Here is a 16,209-nt window from a genome sequence, read left to right as displayed (position 1 = left end):
CTATTCATTTGACAACCTGTTAGCACTTTATACATAATAACTTCTTTGACTCTCAGCACAACTCTACAAAGTAGGCGCTGTCATTTTCCCCACTTGCAGATAGGAAGCGGAGGCCCAGAAATGTTAAGTAACTTGCCGAAGTCACAACTAATAAAAGGTAGAGCCCGGATTCAAATCCAGTCTAGCACCAGAGCCCTGGACTGTGTTGACAGAAAATAAACAAATGGAAGAAAACAGCCAGCCAGCCAGACAGACATGGGGAAGGGTTGTGGGGCGACTTATTTTAAGCACTTTCAAGGTCAGATCTAATCTCTTAGGTTTTCCTAACGCCACCCCTTGGCCCCACACCAGGCATAACGCTCATAGATGACGGCTGGAGAGGCTCCCAGGCCCCGTGCAGGGCGGCAGGTCCTGGCTTCCTAATAGCGGACGCGCGATGGACCCCGGCTCTGCATGCAGACCCCTCTGGAATGGAAGGAGGGCACTAACAGAGGTGAGCAGCATGGGCCCAGTTCTCAGCAGTTCCTGGGTCTCTAATTAGGGCCCCGCGCTTTTCCTTCTGTTTCCGAATGGGTTGGAGCAGTGCCCTCGGGGTTTATCTCCGTAGGCATTTCCCCCTCTCCCCAGCCAGATGGCAGCTGTCGGAAGTGGCGGGGAAGCCGCGATCCCCCCAGCAGGCCTGCCCGGCCCACCCGGCGTGAAAGGGCCGGCAGGAGGCGCATGCGCCGTAGCTGCGGCGCGCCCCGCGAGCCCGGCCCTTAGAAAGCGCTCGACTGGGTTGGGCTTTAGATGCGAGTCCGGAAACAGTGAAATAGGAAAACGACGCCTATTTGGTTACATTGCTTTATGGAGCCAAAGAGAAAACTGCTTTCTGAAAGGTTTTCCTTCTAGATTAGAATGTCCTCTGAGAAACATAATTCGTTGCTTTTCTTAATCTAAAAATTTTACTGCCTTTGTGAATGGCTCAGGGTGCGTGTGTATGTTTATTCATATTTATACGGGCTCGTGCAACAGGAAAACAAACACTGACTGTTTAGTAGCAACCTACAAATCTCATAACCCCTAAGAGAAAAGGGACTGGGGACTGTATCCGCCACCTGCGATTTTCCTCCAACTTTTCAGATTTGAAAGCTGCCCCTGCCTCTGCCAGCAAAGGGCACGAGTTGGTTCAGATGCGTTCCCAGAAAGAAGGAGGAGTCTAGGGAAAATTCCAGGAAGCCTTTAGGGTTCAAGCTGCAGCCCCACGGACAGGCCTGTTACTAGAACCTCGTCGGTCATGGCCAGCGCCCTTAATTGCTGAAAGACACACACCTGCCACGTCTCTGCCCCGGGTCACCTGCGCATTATACCTAATAAGGGATGGCAAGCCCGCTCATTCACTCAGTTGCCTATTCTTTATCCACCATCATGCCAAAAGAATGAATGTGATTATTTAAAACTGTATACAGTAATATACAATATACTGTTGTTATTAATTCCCATCATGTGGCAAGCTGCTACCATGGCAAACATGGCTGATACCGCAGCAAATGTGAATTCATAAACCCTGCCTGAAAGGTGCTGACAGTGGGGAGCACATTTCCCAACTTTTTTTCCTTATTGCCCCCTAAGGAGCTTTATTAGACTCTTTATTTCTACTCCCCCCCCCCCCCCCACATGAAATTTTAAGACCACAGATACATTGTATATCTGTCTATGTACTATTTGAGTAATTGTGTTTTTTTGGTCTTCCAAGCACCAATATTTCACTCCTGGGGATCTCTATTGCCTCCCTTGAAAACACACGGTTTAGTGGGAGGGACGGAAACAGGCTTTGGTGATGGCAGGAATTATGATAAGGGAATACACAGGATGTGCACGTGCTCATTTGCAGAAGTCGGGGGCATGTCAAGTTCTTTTACAAACTGGGCACTGAAGCACATCAACATTTAAACGTATCACTGTGAACTCTGCTTGGTCTGGAATTATCCTGTTCCATTATTTTCCCTCTTCTCCCTTCATCTTCTCATACAACAGTACCATCTGTCAGCTGTGAAGGAGAAAAGAAGCCCCAAAAGACAGGGTGGTGATGGATGGTCAGGGTTGCAAGGAAGGAGACCTTGGGTGGGAAGCCTCAGGGTTTTTCTTTGTTTGTGTGTGTGTGTGTGTGTGTGTGTTTTAACAATTTGGCAATCATTTTATTTTGTATCTTATATCTGAAATGCCTCTCCTAAACTTCTCTTTTTCATCCCCCCGGCTGCCTTCCCCAAAGCCTGCAGTACTTCTGGTCTGGGCAATAATTTCTCTTCTTAACCATTTTTGGAAGGACAGCTGTGGTCTGTGTGCTCCCATGTATAGTCTCAGCCTGCACAAGCACCCATAGCTAGGTATTGCTGCCTCCATTTTACAGATGGGGAAACAGGCTCAAGAGTTTAGTGACTTGTGCAAAGGTACACACTAGTAAGATGCAGAGCTGGCTGCTAGACCCAGTTTTCTAATCTCTGCTCATGCTCCTGTGAGATTTGTCTAATAATTTTCATTGTGGTAACATATATGATACAAAATTTCCCATTTTCACGATTTTTAAGTTTACAGTTCAGTGGTATTAATTACATTCACAATGTTGTGCTACCATCCCCACCATCTACCACTAAATCACTTTCATCAACCCAAACAGAAACTCTGTGCCAATTAATCCGTAATTCCCATTCTCTCTTCCCTCAGCTCCTGCTAACCTCTAATCTACTGTCTGTCTCTATGAATTTGCATATTCTAATTCTTTCATGTAAGTGAAATAATTTTGTATTTTTTCCTTTGGTGTTTGGCTTATTTCATGCAACATGATGTCTTCAAGCTTCAACCATGTCGTCGCATGTATCAGAACTTCGTTCTGAGTTACGGCTGAAAAGTATCCCATCGCACGTATACCGCACATTTTGTTTCTATTCATCTGTCGATGGGCATGAGTTGCCTCCACCTTTTGGCTGTTGTGAATAATGCTGCTAGGATACCCCGTTCTTTTTTTCACTGTTTCTTCGGTTAACAGAACTCGTAAACTAGTGATGGGGGAAAATCAGTTATTCTCAGGTTGACAGACTTCCTGAAGTCAGCCCCAGTTGAGTATCCCTGGTCCAGATGTACACAGTCATCCGTGCTCCCTGGGCGCCAGCCCTACAGTGGGACACTTCGGAAGGTGGGGACATGTCTGTGCGGGGAGAGGCCGGTGTTGCGAGGATGAGTCTGGAGACCTGCATGTAGACAGGTGTGTGGGGTGTGGGATCGGAAGGACCAGCCATCGGAGGCCGTGGCTGTCACCCTCCGGGCTCCTTGGGTGACACACTGTGTGGAGACCCCCATGGCACCCACCACAGGGCCCCAAAGCCATCAAAGGGGGAAGGCAGCTCATCTTCCCCGCAGAGATGGCTATCAGACCTCGGGGGTCCCCTTGAAGTTCTTGGCAGTCTGTAGACCCGGCCGTTCTCTCCTGGTTGGTGTTATTTGGTGCTCCAGAGCGGGGGGTTCAACTAGCTTGAAGAACCGGGGGGCATCCACAAGGGCCGAGCAAACTGCCGCCCCCGCTCACACCCCTCCCGGGTGCGGAGAGGAGAGGAGAGGGTGCCGGTGTGTCGTTTCTCCCAGGCAGGCTCTGAGACCCTCAGGGGTGGAGACAGAAGCCGGGGACCCAGGGAGGGCACTATTGTGCTGCAGAAACCGCCACCCACGAGGCTGGGCTGAGAGGGGGTGTCCTAGAGGCAGCCGGGGTGGACGCCTCTCTGAGGGGATGCCCTGGGCACGTTTGGCTCTTGGTGTCCAAGGGGCTGGAGGAAGCTGAGGGGCCGAGAGACGGGGAGGAAAGGATGGAGGGCAAAGGTCTGGGTGAAGTTTCCATCGAGGATGCTGTCGCCGTTAGTTGTCTCTGTGTTAGACTCCCAAGATGAAAATCAACTAATACTGTTTTTTCCTCGGCAATTCCTCAGTAAGTCCTTCTCCTGATGGCCTCAAGATGGCAGCAGTCCCTTCTCGGGCCGGTGGTGCTTTCTCTTGAACTGCGGAAGTCCTGGGTTTCTCTCCACTTGTGGTTGCAGAAACAAGTTGCTCTCTGAGGAGCTGAGGAGCCTCACAGGGCTTACTACAAGGAGTTTTCTTAATGTTTCTCTTTTCTTAAACTAATGTCTTGGAAATTATGAGGTTATGCTTTTGTGGGCGTTTTTGTCTTTTCCCAACAGCCAGTATTCTAGATCTAAATCCAGTGGTTTTCCAGTAGGAGGAGGGGCCAGGGGGTGACCAGATGTTCTAACTGGGTCAGCCTGGGGTCTGGCAGTGAGCAGGGCCCTGGAAGGAGCCCCAGGCAGCCCTGCTGTGCCCCTTATCTGAACCACTGATGAGCTGGCACATTTCCAGAGCACGGTGACGGGATCTGGAAACCAGGCACGGTAGGGATGCATGGAAGGGAAGTGGGATGTTTGCCTGGGAGGAGATGACATGGACTCTGGTGTTAATATTTGCAGGGCTGTCATGGAGAAGAAACAGATTGTTAGGATCAGACTGGTTGAACGCGAGCTCTGGAAGGGACCTCAGAAATCCCATCAAACGAACTCCTCATTTTATAAAAGAGGAAGATAAGGACATTGTGCTGTGGGCAGAGCTGGGACTGAAACGGAGGTCTTTTGCCCACACCTAGAGATAAGCTGCACTGGCGTGAGGGGGTGGCCCCCGTTGAGTGTCCATCTAGAGGGTCCTGCATTGCCCAGAGGTTGATGCAGGCTCATCATTTGAAAACCTCCATGTTTACTTCAAAGATTTCATGTCTCTGGGAGGGAGCCATTCAGCTCCTTCAATGATTCATGGTGGTAAGAAGTTGTGCGTCTTTGATGGAGGGGGGTTGGAAAGGCAGGGCCTAGGAAGGGCTGGCTTTGAGAAAAGGCTACTCTCTAGGATGGGAAAGAGGAGGCTGCTGGCCTCTGGCACAGGGCTCCCTCATGCCCTCCCTGCCTCCCCGCCCCCCACCAAAGAGTCCCCAGCCTCTGTCTTCGTGGGCCAGGCCGTGGAGAGGGGGTGTTGTGGCTTCTCTTGGCAGCAGCCAGGCCACTTGGGGATGGAGTGAGGTCCCTGGGGAGATGGGTGAGCTGGTGGGATGAACAGGAGCCCCCCGGCCAGCTTTGTAGGCTTCATGCTTGTCTTCATCCTAAAGCCCCTTCCCCGGCAGTGTATGCTCTAACTATTTTATCACCTTTGCTTGTAGTGGTTTACTGTTATTGTTGAGGTGGTTTCATCACACCTGAGTGAATTTGAGTGCCATCTGGATGGTGAAGACATGGATGCTGGCTGTACCCTCAATACAAAACACTGCAGCAATTGGGCACTGACTGTTTTCTCAAGACAGAAAGGGATGACAGGAAAATGAGGGTCTTTGCTTTTGTTCAGCTTGAGCATGGGCCAGTGATACTAGAAGAAACGATGGCAATTCTGCTCCCCAAGGTGTCACGCAGACTGTGGGTGGACCGAGGTGGCCGGCGGGAGGATGTGGAAGAACGTTTAACATGGGACAGCTGTGTAGGTGTCTTCCGATGGTTACTGTATTGAGCTTATTTGCTTAGAAGGAGGCTAAAGAAATTACTTATGTACAAACTAAGGAGGTTAAAAAAAAATACAAAAATGAACTATCTCCGTGCATCATGCCTTGTACTGAATGCTTTGTATGTAGGTCCTCATTTCTTATTCATACTTGCTATGCTGGTTTGGATGTATTATGGCCCCCAAAATGCCATGTTCTTTGATGCAGTCTTGTGGGGGCAGACATATTAGTGTTGATTACGTTGAAACCTACTGATTGAGTGTTTCCATGGAGACGTGACTCAATCAACTATGGGCAAGTCTTTTATTTTTTTTATTTTTAAAAATTTTTTTTTATTAAATTCAGTTTTATTGAAATACATTCACACACCATACAATCATCCATGGTATACAATCCACTGTCCACAGTACGATAACACAGTTATGCATTCATCACCACAATCTATCTCTGAACATTTTCCTTACATCAGAAAGAACCAGAACAAGAATAAAAAATAAAAGTGAAAAAAGAACACCCAAATCATCCCCCCATCCCACCCCATTTGTCCTTTAGTTTTTATCCCCATTCCTCCACTCATCCATACACTAGATAAAGGGGGGTGTGAGCCACAAAGTCTTCACAATCACACTGTCACCCCTTGTAATCTACATTATTATATAATTGTCTTCAGGAGTCCAGACTGCTGGGTTGGAGTTTGGTAGTTTCAGGTATTTACTTCTAGCTATTCCAATACATTAAAACCTAAGAGGTGTTATCTATATAGTGAATAAGAATGTCCACCAGAGTGACCTCTTGACTCCATTTGAAATCTCTCAGCCACTGAAACTATTTCGTCTCATTTTGCATCCCCCTTTTGGTCAAGAAGATGCTCTCAGTCCCATGATGCCGGGTCCACATTCATCCCCGGGAGTCATATTCTGCATTGCCAGGGAGATTTACACCCCTGGGAGTCAGGTCTCACATGGGGGGAGGGCAGCGAGTTCACCTGTCGAGATGGCTCAGTTAGAGAGAGAGAGGGCCACATCTGAGCAACAAAGAGGTACTCAGGGGGAGACTCTTAGGCACCATTACGTGCAAGTTTAGACTCTCCTTTGTGGTAATGAGTTCCACAAGGGCAAGTCCCATGATTAAAGTCTCAGCACACAAAACCGCCAGTCCCAATGTTTGTGTCATCAACACCAGTCCAGGTGAGGATGTCCAACATATGGGCAAGCCTTTTGATTGGATAATTTCCATGGAGGTGTTACCCCACCCATTCAGGGTGGGTCTGAATTAAATCACTGGAGCCATATAAAAAGCTGACAAATAGAAGGAACTCAGAGCAGCTGTGAGTGACATTTTGGAGAGCAGCTAAGAGTGACATTTTGGAGCTGTAGCTGAGACAGACACTTTGAAGATGGCCAGTGGAAGCTGACACTGACATTTTGGAGAACACTATTTTGAAATGCAACCTGGGAGCAAGCATATGCCAGCCACATGCCTTCCCAGCTAGCAGAGGTTTTCCAAATGCCATCGGCCATCCTTCAGTGAAGGTACCCTATTGTTGATGCCTTACCTTGGACACTTAATGACTGTAACTTTGTAACCAAATAAACCCCCTTTATAAAAGCCAATCCATTTCTGGTGTTTTGCATAATGGCAGCATTAGCAAACCAGAACACTTGCCCTGTGAGTTGAATCACATTTTAAAGGAGACTGAGTGGAAGCAAAGAGAAGCTGCCTAACTTACCCACTTTCCCCCAGTTATAAAGATAGAGCTGCCTGAATCTTGTCGAACCCAAGTCCATGTGAATTCAGAGTCTGGACTTCTCACCCAGACATTCCCCTCCTGAGTGGAACCCTGTTTGTTTTTGCTCAGTCCCCAGCACAGAGTAGAACCTCAACAATCTTTGTGGAATGGGTGAATGAGTCCGTGAATAAACAACACCTGCTATAGGCTGACTACGGCAGCGATCACAAGGGTGGTATGTGAATGCCCGAGCCTAGGAAGCCCTGACCTAGTTTAATGGTTCCCAGGCTTCCAGCTCCCAGCTCAGGCTGCCCCAGATTGCTCCCTTTTTATCTACCAACCCTCCCCTCATTTCCTTTAACTTTTTTAAGGTGCTCTACTGCTGCTGCAGTTGAACAAAACAAAACAAAGCAAAGCAACCCCCTGCCCCCCACTGAGCTAGCATGATAACCTCCTTATACAGAGGAAGAAACTGGGGCCCAGAGAAGGGAAAGTTCAAAGCAGCAAGAGCATGAATCTGGTCTTTCCAACTCTGCCCAGGGCTTATTTCGTCACCCCTGGAAAGTTAGGGCTGAAGCACACTGGAAAGCATCACCCCAGTATCCATGTCTCTATCCCGTCCTCGGAGAAGCAGCTCTGGGGCCAACCCTGAATTACGTAAAGACACATTTTTGATGCTGGGCGATCGAAGGCCAGTTCAGGTAACTGGGAGCACAAATTTAGGAGGAGTGGGTGGAGTCAGACAATCTCATTTTAAAAAACTTTTAGGGCACACTGTATTAAAATATATTGCTTAAACTCACAGTTTCAGTTTGAACTGATATCACAGTTCAAATCCTAAACATAACTCAGGTAAAAGACAATTATCGTTATTGCACAATACATGGTAAGTATAAGACTTAATATAGTCAGAAAGTTGGAAGTTCATCAGGGGAAGAAATTACTTCTAATGGGGCAGACAAGAAAGGCCTCAAGGTGTAAGTGACTCTTGTGGGGACCTTACAGGATGGAATGGGGAACTCACACATTCATGATACAGGGAAGGGATGATTTGGGGATAGAAGGGAAAGATTTTAGAAAACCATTCTGGGGCATTGGCCTGGGTGGGTAATGAGTGGGGAAACATCGTTGCGACAGAGTGTTATACCATTTACTTGAAATAAATCATGAGAAAGAATTTTTAAAAACTTTAAATAATATGAAGATCATAGTGACATGCATGATCAACAATAGTAACATTATTTAAAAATATCATTTCCTTCAACTTTAGGCTGTAAATTTGTAAAAGTATTATTTCTTAAGAACTGCGAAAGTTTTAAAAACACTCATCAGTCAAATTTTCTGGAATACTTGTAAATTGTTAAATGCAAATAAATGAAATCAAAGTCATAATTTAAATGAACTGGGAATTTTGTTTTTAACATAATCACACTGTGAATTGTTAAATAATGAATTATTGTGTATATAGAAATTACTAGATTTGTGTTTTGGGGGAAATGAATTTTGACAAATTCATTCTAAAGTTTATTTTAAAGAATATTCTGTGAGATTAGCTAAGAAAATACAGAAAAGATGAGTAATAAGAGAAAATTATTAAATATTAACATAAACTCAAAAACTCTAATGAAATAGTATTATATGGGTATAATAATAAACATATATATCAGTGGAACCAAGAAATGGATCTAGTCTATGAAAAAAATTAATATATGATAAAGATGGTATCATGAAATAGTGGAGAAGGAAATTATTGCTCCCTAAGTAGGGGAGACTAGACAATTGTTTAATTCTTTGAGGAAAAAATATGAAATTAGAAGGATGCCTTATACCTTAGCCTAAAATAAAATTCAAATGGATTAAAGTTAAACATGAAAGATGCAAAAGGAAAAAATAAAAAGAAGGAAACTATAGGCATATATTTATTAGGTCTTAAGAGCTCAAAGACTTCTCACCATAAAAGAAGTAGAAGATTTTGGAAACATCTAAATTTGTCAAAAACCCATAAAAATTAAATGAAAGAATAAGCGATAAACTCGGAAAACCATCTGCAACAAATAGGACAAACATAAGCATAATTATTCTAACTCAGTAAGAAAAACACCAGAACTTCAATTGAAATACAGGGACAAAATTATGAACAGCTAATGCAGTGCAACCAGCTCTGCCACTGCACTGGAAGTGCCCTGGTGGAGACCAGTGACCTCCATCTTGCTAACTTCATTCTCAGGCCTCTCCTGACTTGACGCATCACCAGCCTTGGCATTGTGGATTCCATGCTCCTTTTTAAGTACTTTCTTCACTTGGCTTCCGGGACGCCATCCCCTCTTGGGTTTTATCTGGGCCCCACCATCCCTCACTCCTGCATCTGATCCTTCTCCATGAGTGGGCCCCACCATCCACATGGTTTGCTCTGGCCAAAAGCCTAGGGTCATTGCTGATTCTTCTGCTTTTGGGAAGTCCACATCTGGTCCATTAGCAAGTTCTCTACCTTCAAGATGTATCCAGATTCTGATACCGTCTCTCTACCTGCACCACTGTGAGCTCAGGTCAAGCCTCTGCCATCTCTCCTCGGCTGATGCCACAGGCTGATGTCACCTGGGCTCCCCACCTCCAGCCTTGTTCCATACAGCTGCTGAGACTTCTCACAGCAGCTAGAAATTGTTTCTCTCCATAGGTGATACAATACACAAGGTACACAATTTAAATGCATAAAAGAAAATAATGTGAAAAATGGAGTCTCTCCCTCACCTGTCCCTCAGTCCACCCAATTCCCCTCCCCAGAGGCAACCAGTTTTTGCATTTCCTTCCAGTATTATTCTATGAACTTACCCACATTTTCATCCCTTTTCACGCAGAGTCCAGACCACTGTACCCATCCATCTTGCTTCTCTGGAGTGACCTTCTAAACACTAAATCAGGTGTGGTTACCCTACTCCTTAAAACCCTCTCCCAGCTTCCCATGATATGGAGAATAAAACCCAGCTGGTCTGCAAAGCCCTGGTCCACCTCCTCTCCTAAGACTGAGTCCCCTTGGTGCTCCTTGGTGCTCCTAAACCTCAGCAGTCTTATTCTCTCCTCCGGGCCTTTGCACACACTGTTCCCTGCATTTGGAATGCTCTACCCCATTTTTCTCCCTCTGATGTCATTGAGTTTTCTGTTCAGATGTGAGGCTGTCAGAGTGGCCATCCCTGATCCCCTATCTCAAAAAGCACCCTCACCTTTACCCTAAGATGCCCCTCACCATTAACTGGCTTTATTTTTCTCCATAGCTCTTATTTTTTTTTGAGATTATAATATGTATATACTTGTTCACTTGTTTGTTTTTCTCTCCCCCACTAGAATGTGAGCTCCATGAGGTGGGTACTTTGCTCACTGTTGTACGTCCAGGGCTGACACTGCCTGGGTTATGGTGGCACTCCATATATAGTAGGTGAATAAATGGACAATGGAAACAAAAAATGGAAACAAGATTTATTTGCCTATAAAATTGGAAAATTGGTAATACTCAGCACTGATAGGGGCTACTCATAGGATTACAAATTGTACCATTTTTTTTCTTGGAAAACAATTTGAAAATATGTATTAAAAACATTAGTATATAATTTAATCTGTATGGTGAGTTTATTTGAACCTCATAATTACATGTAATCTTGACTAGGGAGTAAGATCTTGTTGGTTTGTACAGGTCAGTGTGATGCTCCGATACATCCCAAAGGTATTTGGGCAGAAAATAAAAAAGTATTTGCAAAGTCCCCTTGAGGGACTGGGGGAAAATGTGGAAATATTAAAGTTCCCCACCTGGGGACTCCCTGAATATACTCATAAACATCAGGGATTCGATCTTTGGGCTTTCCCTTATGAAACTTATTCCTGCAAAGGAGAAGCTAAGCCTACTTATAATTATGTCTAAGAATTGGCTCCAGAAAATATTTTGTTGCTCAGAGGTGGTCTCTCTCTCTAAGCCAACACTGCAGGTAAACTCACTGCCTTCCCCTTACATGGAACATGACTCCCGGGGGTATAAATCTCTCTGGCAATGTGGAACATGACTCCCAGAGGTGAGCCTGGACCTGGCATCATGGGATTGAGAAAGCCTTCTTGACCAAGATGGGGAAGAGAAATGAAACAAAATAAAGCTTCAGTGGCTGAGAGATTTCAAATGGAGTCAAGAGGTCATTCTGGAGGTTATTCTTATGCATTATGTAGATATCCTTTTTTAGTTTTTAGTGTTTAGAATAGCTAGAAGGAAATATCTGACTGACCCTCCCTTTATCCAGTGTATGGAAAGATGAATAAGAAAATAAAGACAAATAAATAAATAAATAATGGGGGGGGGATAGAGGGGAGGAGATGTTTTGGGTGTCCCTTTTAATTTTTATTCTTATTTTTTTTGAAGTAATGAAAATGTTTAAAACTTCATTGTGGTGATGAATGCACAGCTATATGATCATACCATGAACCATTGATTGTACACTTTGGATGATTATCTGGTATGTGAATATATCACAATAAAATTGCATTAAAGAAAAGAACATTAGTATGTAGGTATCCTTTGGGAACATGTCCAGGAATCTATCACAAAGATATATTTTGAATGAGAAATGAGATGGGAACAGAAACTGTACATAAAAATGATCATTGTCTGCAAAGATTGTTTAAAAATCATTATGAATACATAAATTGAACATTATGCAATTTATTAAAAGCTTACAATGAATATTTAGTGACATGCGAAAAATCAACATGTAATAAAACTAGGTAAAAAAAGAATTTTAAAGACATACAAAAAGTTTAGACAAAACATAAATGTCCATCAGTAGGGGACTGATTAAACAACTTATGCTACATTCAGGCAATGGGCTATTTCACAGCCTTTAATAATGATGAAGGATCTTTATGTAGTGCCACAGAAGAATTTCTAAAGTATATTAATGTATTGATATCAAGCAAATAAAGCAATGTGCAGAGCAGTGTGTATAACAGTGGGCTATAATTTGAACTAAAATTAGGTACATATATATTTTTATATGTATTATTCTCTGGAAGAATTGAAAATAAACTGGCAGTTTTGAGTCTTATTTTAATTGAATGGCTTTTTGAATTTCATTCCTATTCAAAAGTAAGTTTACATTTAAAATCTGCATCTACAATAAGCTAACAATAACAAATATGTCTAAAGATGTGAATATAAAAGACTTGAGGGAAAAATGCCTTGAAATGTTAGGGAGTTTTCCCTTGGTTCTGAGATTACTGTTGATTTTATTTTTTCCGTATACTTCTCTGTATTTACCCAATACAAATGTATTATTTTTATAAATAGGAAAACAGTTCTTTAAAAAGAGCCTAGTCATTTGAATTCATTTTTTGTGCAAATACGGATTTTTAAAATTTGATTTGCTTAACATAGAATTGTACTTCTAGTGTTCTAAATCAATTTTCAAAACTGATGTGCAAAATGCACAAAATTAGCTCAAGAGACTGTTTACATGTTGGAGATGTGTATGTAATACAATTTGGCTTTATTGCATATTGGAATGCTCTGAATTTCCTGTTTAAAACAAATAGTATAAACCTAGCATTTGTTTCAATGCCTTGAACATGAGCACTGTAAATGGCTCAGCTTTCCCAGAGTGGTTTGTCCTCTTTTAGACTCTCAGACCGTGGACGTGGGGGTGGAATAAGCAGACAGGGGCACTAGGCAAAATTGGGAACTGGGCCAACCAGACCTCCATGTCCTCTTTAGATGCCTAAGGGTCTCCTCTTCTCTCCTCCCAAATTCCAATCCTTGCTTCCCCAGTGCATCTCGCTGAAGAATAAAAGCAAATCAATTAGTCATCTAATAGCATCTTAAATGAATGCCTAAAGGACCTTCTGGCTGTGTGAAGATGTGGTGTGTAGGGTTTAGAGAGGGGGTGGTAGTGTGGGGATTTATATTTTGGGAGGGGGGAACATTTTCCAGTAATCCTCATTGCCATTGTTCTAATTTCTCTTCAGTTCTCAATAGAAGGTAAATGACCCCTGGAGTGAAGCTGTCCCAATTTACAGTGCCCAACACCTGGAGAGTGACCAAGGTGGTGAGTAGACTATGCCTTGTACATTATAAAGTTGGAGTAACTTTACCACCTTACCTTCTGGCAGGTGAAATAAGACATACTTTGGGCTTCATTATCTTTAACCAGCAGTCTAGGATTTGTGACTGAGTTGGACCTTCATTTTACTTGCAAATTGTCAATTTAATATTTGTCTCAGGAGATTCATAGCTCTTGCCTTGATGTGGCATGATCAATATAGTCAAATGGCACTACTAGTCTAGTTGACAGTCTGCAAATTGCTAGGTGCAAATTGGTAAACATGGGCTCATTCTTCCCAATTGCTGAAAGCCAAGCCAGTGGTCTTGAATCAAGTAAATATTTTGGAATGGAGACGCTGACACGGGGGATGCAGGAGAAAGCAAGACTTACCCCAGACTGATTGTGGGACACGTTAAATTATCTTCAATTCCTTGGTGTGATATATCGTTGGGAAACTGAGAACAAAAAAAATTTAGAGAAGTTTGCATCAAAATGTATTGGCCATCTCTACTTGGAAGTGGGTATTTCAAGCCAGTATCCCTTCCTATTCCGATACATATACAGCTCATGTTGACATTCCAGTATTTTTGGAAACATAACCTTGATAGTCAGGATTTAGAATAGAAGAAACTGCTCATCCAGCTCCAGTGTTTTTCTACCTGGAAAATTAATGAACTGCACACAACTATATAAAGAAACCTTTCTAAAATCCCCAAAAGGGATTTTAGTCACCCTAGCTATTGATACCCTCTCCTCTGTGTCTGCCTGGTTAGATAACCTGAGAATGAAATTCTGGGGTCTTTCAGTCTGTCTCTCTTTTCCTCCATTCTCTCTCTTTCCTTCCTTCTCATCTTGGTTTTCTTCTCTACTCTTCCTTCCTTCTCAGAAGCAAAACAAATTCCTCAGCTCGCCTTTTGAATGTCAATTTAGCATTTTTCTCACCTTAAACATGACCTTGAGGTCTTATCCTCTTAATCAGCTTATCAAAATATTTCTTCTCAATTAATATAGACCACTTCCTCAGAGGAATTCCAGGGAGCAAGAGTTCCTCTATGTCATTACATTTATAACAATGATATTAGAAGAACTTGTAAAGTATGTTAGAAACAGAACATTACTTTTTAAAAACCACCATATAGAACAATCGTTATGCACTAAGCATTGTCCAAGTGGTTTCCATGAATTTTCTTACTAATCCTTAAGGCAACCCTACAAAGTAAATGTTTTACTCCCTATTATTCAGATGAAGAAAATGCATCACAGAAAGACTAAGCAATCTGTTGAAATTCACACCTCTAGTAGGTGGTAAAGCTGGGATTTGAATCCAGTTGCCTTGGTTTTTCCCTGACATATGCCTACATCTAAGGAGGTATGAAGGACAGTAAGTCTTGAGCCAGATTTGATGGAGAAGCAGAAGTTACTAGATAAGTAAAAAATGTTTGGAATTAGGCACTCAGAAACTGCTTTATTAAAGTATTAGTCTTTCCCTATCTTAGGTGTGGTAGGGTGGATTATGTAACCCCCAAACACATGTTCTAGGTCTTAGTCTGTGTTCCTGTGGGTGGGTCTCAGCAGAGTGAGGGTGGGTCCTAATCTAATTGCCAGAGATCTTTATAAGCAGAAGAAATGCAGACATAGTCGGAGAAAGCCATGGGCAGCAGCAGGAAGCCAGAAGTCATCAGAATCCAGAAGATAAAGGAGAGGACATTGCATGTGACACAAAAGCCAAGGAACCCAAGGACGGCCAGTCCACCAGAACACTACTGACCCAGGAGGAAGTCAAGGGAAGCAAGCCAATGAATCCCTGCTGTTTAAGCCAACCTGTTGTGTTGTGTACGTCACAGCAGCCTGGAACCCAAGACGCTAGCTGTGGCTTTTCTCTGGATGTGAGCTAGCCAGTCACAAAGCAGCAGGCCTTGACTTCAGGTTTGAGTTTTATCTTCCAACCAGTTCAGAATCCAAGGAAGAAGCAGGGGTGAAGATGGGGGTTAGTGGTCAGAGGCCCTTCAGTCTTGGCTCTTAGGGCCAGGGCTCTACCCCTTTCTATTCAGATGCTCAGATTTCTCCCAAACCACCTGCCTCCTCCCTATTACTTCTTCTTCCCCTTCTCAACTCTAGAGCAGAGTGTCACACATTCACCCATTCCGGATGGGGCTGGAGTGGGAATGACTTTGGATCTTGCCTGTGTGACATCTGCAAGACAATCAGACCATGCTCAGCCCTTGGGCTTCTCTGTGGGTCTCACGTTCCCTGAGAACTGCCTTCCTGAATGTTCCCTGCTCATTTCTTGGCTTCTGTGTGTGCCAAGGTCAGAGGGTGGTGGGTGGGGAGGGCAAGGGCCATACACCCCCTTCTGCTATGAGCCACTGTTTTCACATTATTCTCCTGGACATCGGCAACAAACACTAATGTTATAAAATGTGTTCTTGGCAAGCGGGAAAAGACTGACTATTGCTTGGAATGGATCAGTTAATTTTATAATTTTTTCTTTAAAACAACAAATTCATACTATATTACAGCACTGTTTTTGAAAGAATGGCAGGGCTTTCAAATCTATTATTTTACTTAAACCTCACAACAATTTTTAGGGAGGCAAGTTAGGTATGGTTATCTTTTGTGAACCATAAGCTTGTGTGTTTTCTTTGTTACTATTTAATATTTTCTGGCCTGTAATTGCTGTGACGAAGTTTATCTCTCTGTATCTGGTTAGTTTTACTAAACTGTTTACCTTGGATTAACTTTTGTTTTATTCCTTCTTTTCCCCCTTGGATTGATCAACAATAAAAATAACAAATAATAATTGTTGTTACATGTGACACTTTCTTGGTTCTGATTTTAAAAAGACTGCCCCTATT

At 43.3% G+C, this 16,209-nt stretch overlaps 1 long non-coding RNA gene across 1 annotated transcript; it reads left to right on the top strand.

The window, feature by feature from the left end:
• Nucleotides 1-357: 357 nt before the first annotated feature.
• Nucleotides 358-15,713, top strand: LOC119540148. The gene is made up of 3 exons (XR_005218043.1): nt 358-493; nt 13,278-13,357; nt 14,976-15,713. It is a non-coding gene; the product is annotated as an uncharacterized LOC119540148 (long non-coding RNA).
• Nucleotides 15,714-16,209: the final 496 nt, after the last annotated feature.

This window comes from Choloepus didactylus, chromosome 7 (genome assembly GCF_015220235.1).
Source record: "Choloepus didactylus isolate mChoDid1 chromosome 7, mChoDid1.pri, whole genome shotgun sequence".
Lineage (NCBI taxonomy): Eukaryota > Metazoa > Chordata > Mammalia > Pilosa > Megalonychidae > Choloepus > Choloepus didactylus.
This window is presented reverse-complemented; position numbering and strand designations above follow the sequence as displayed.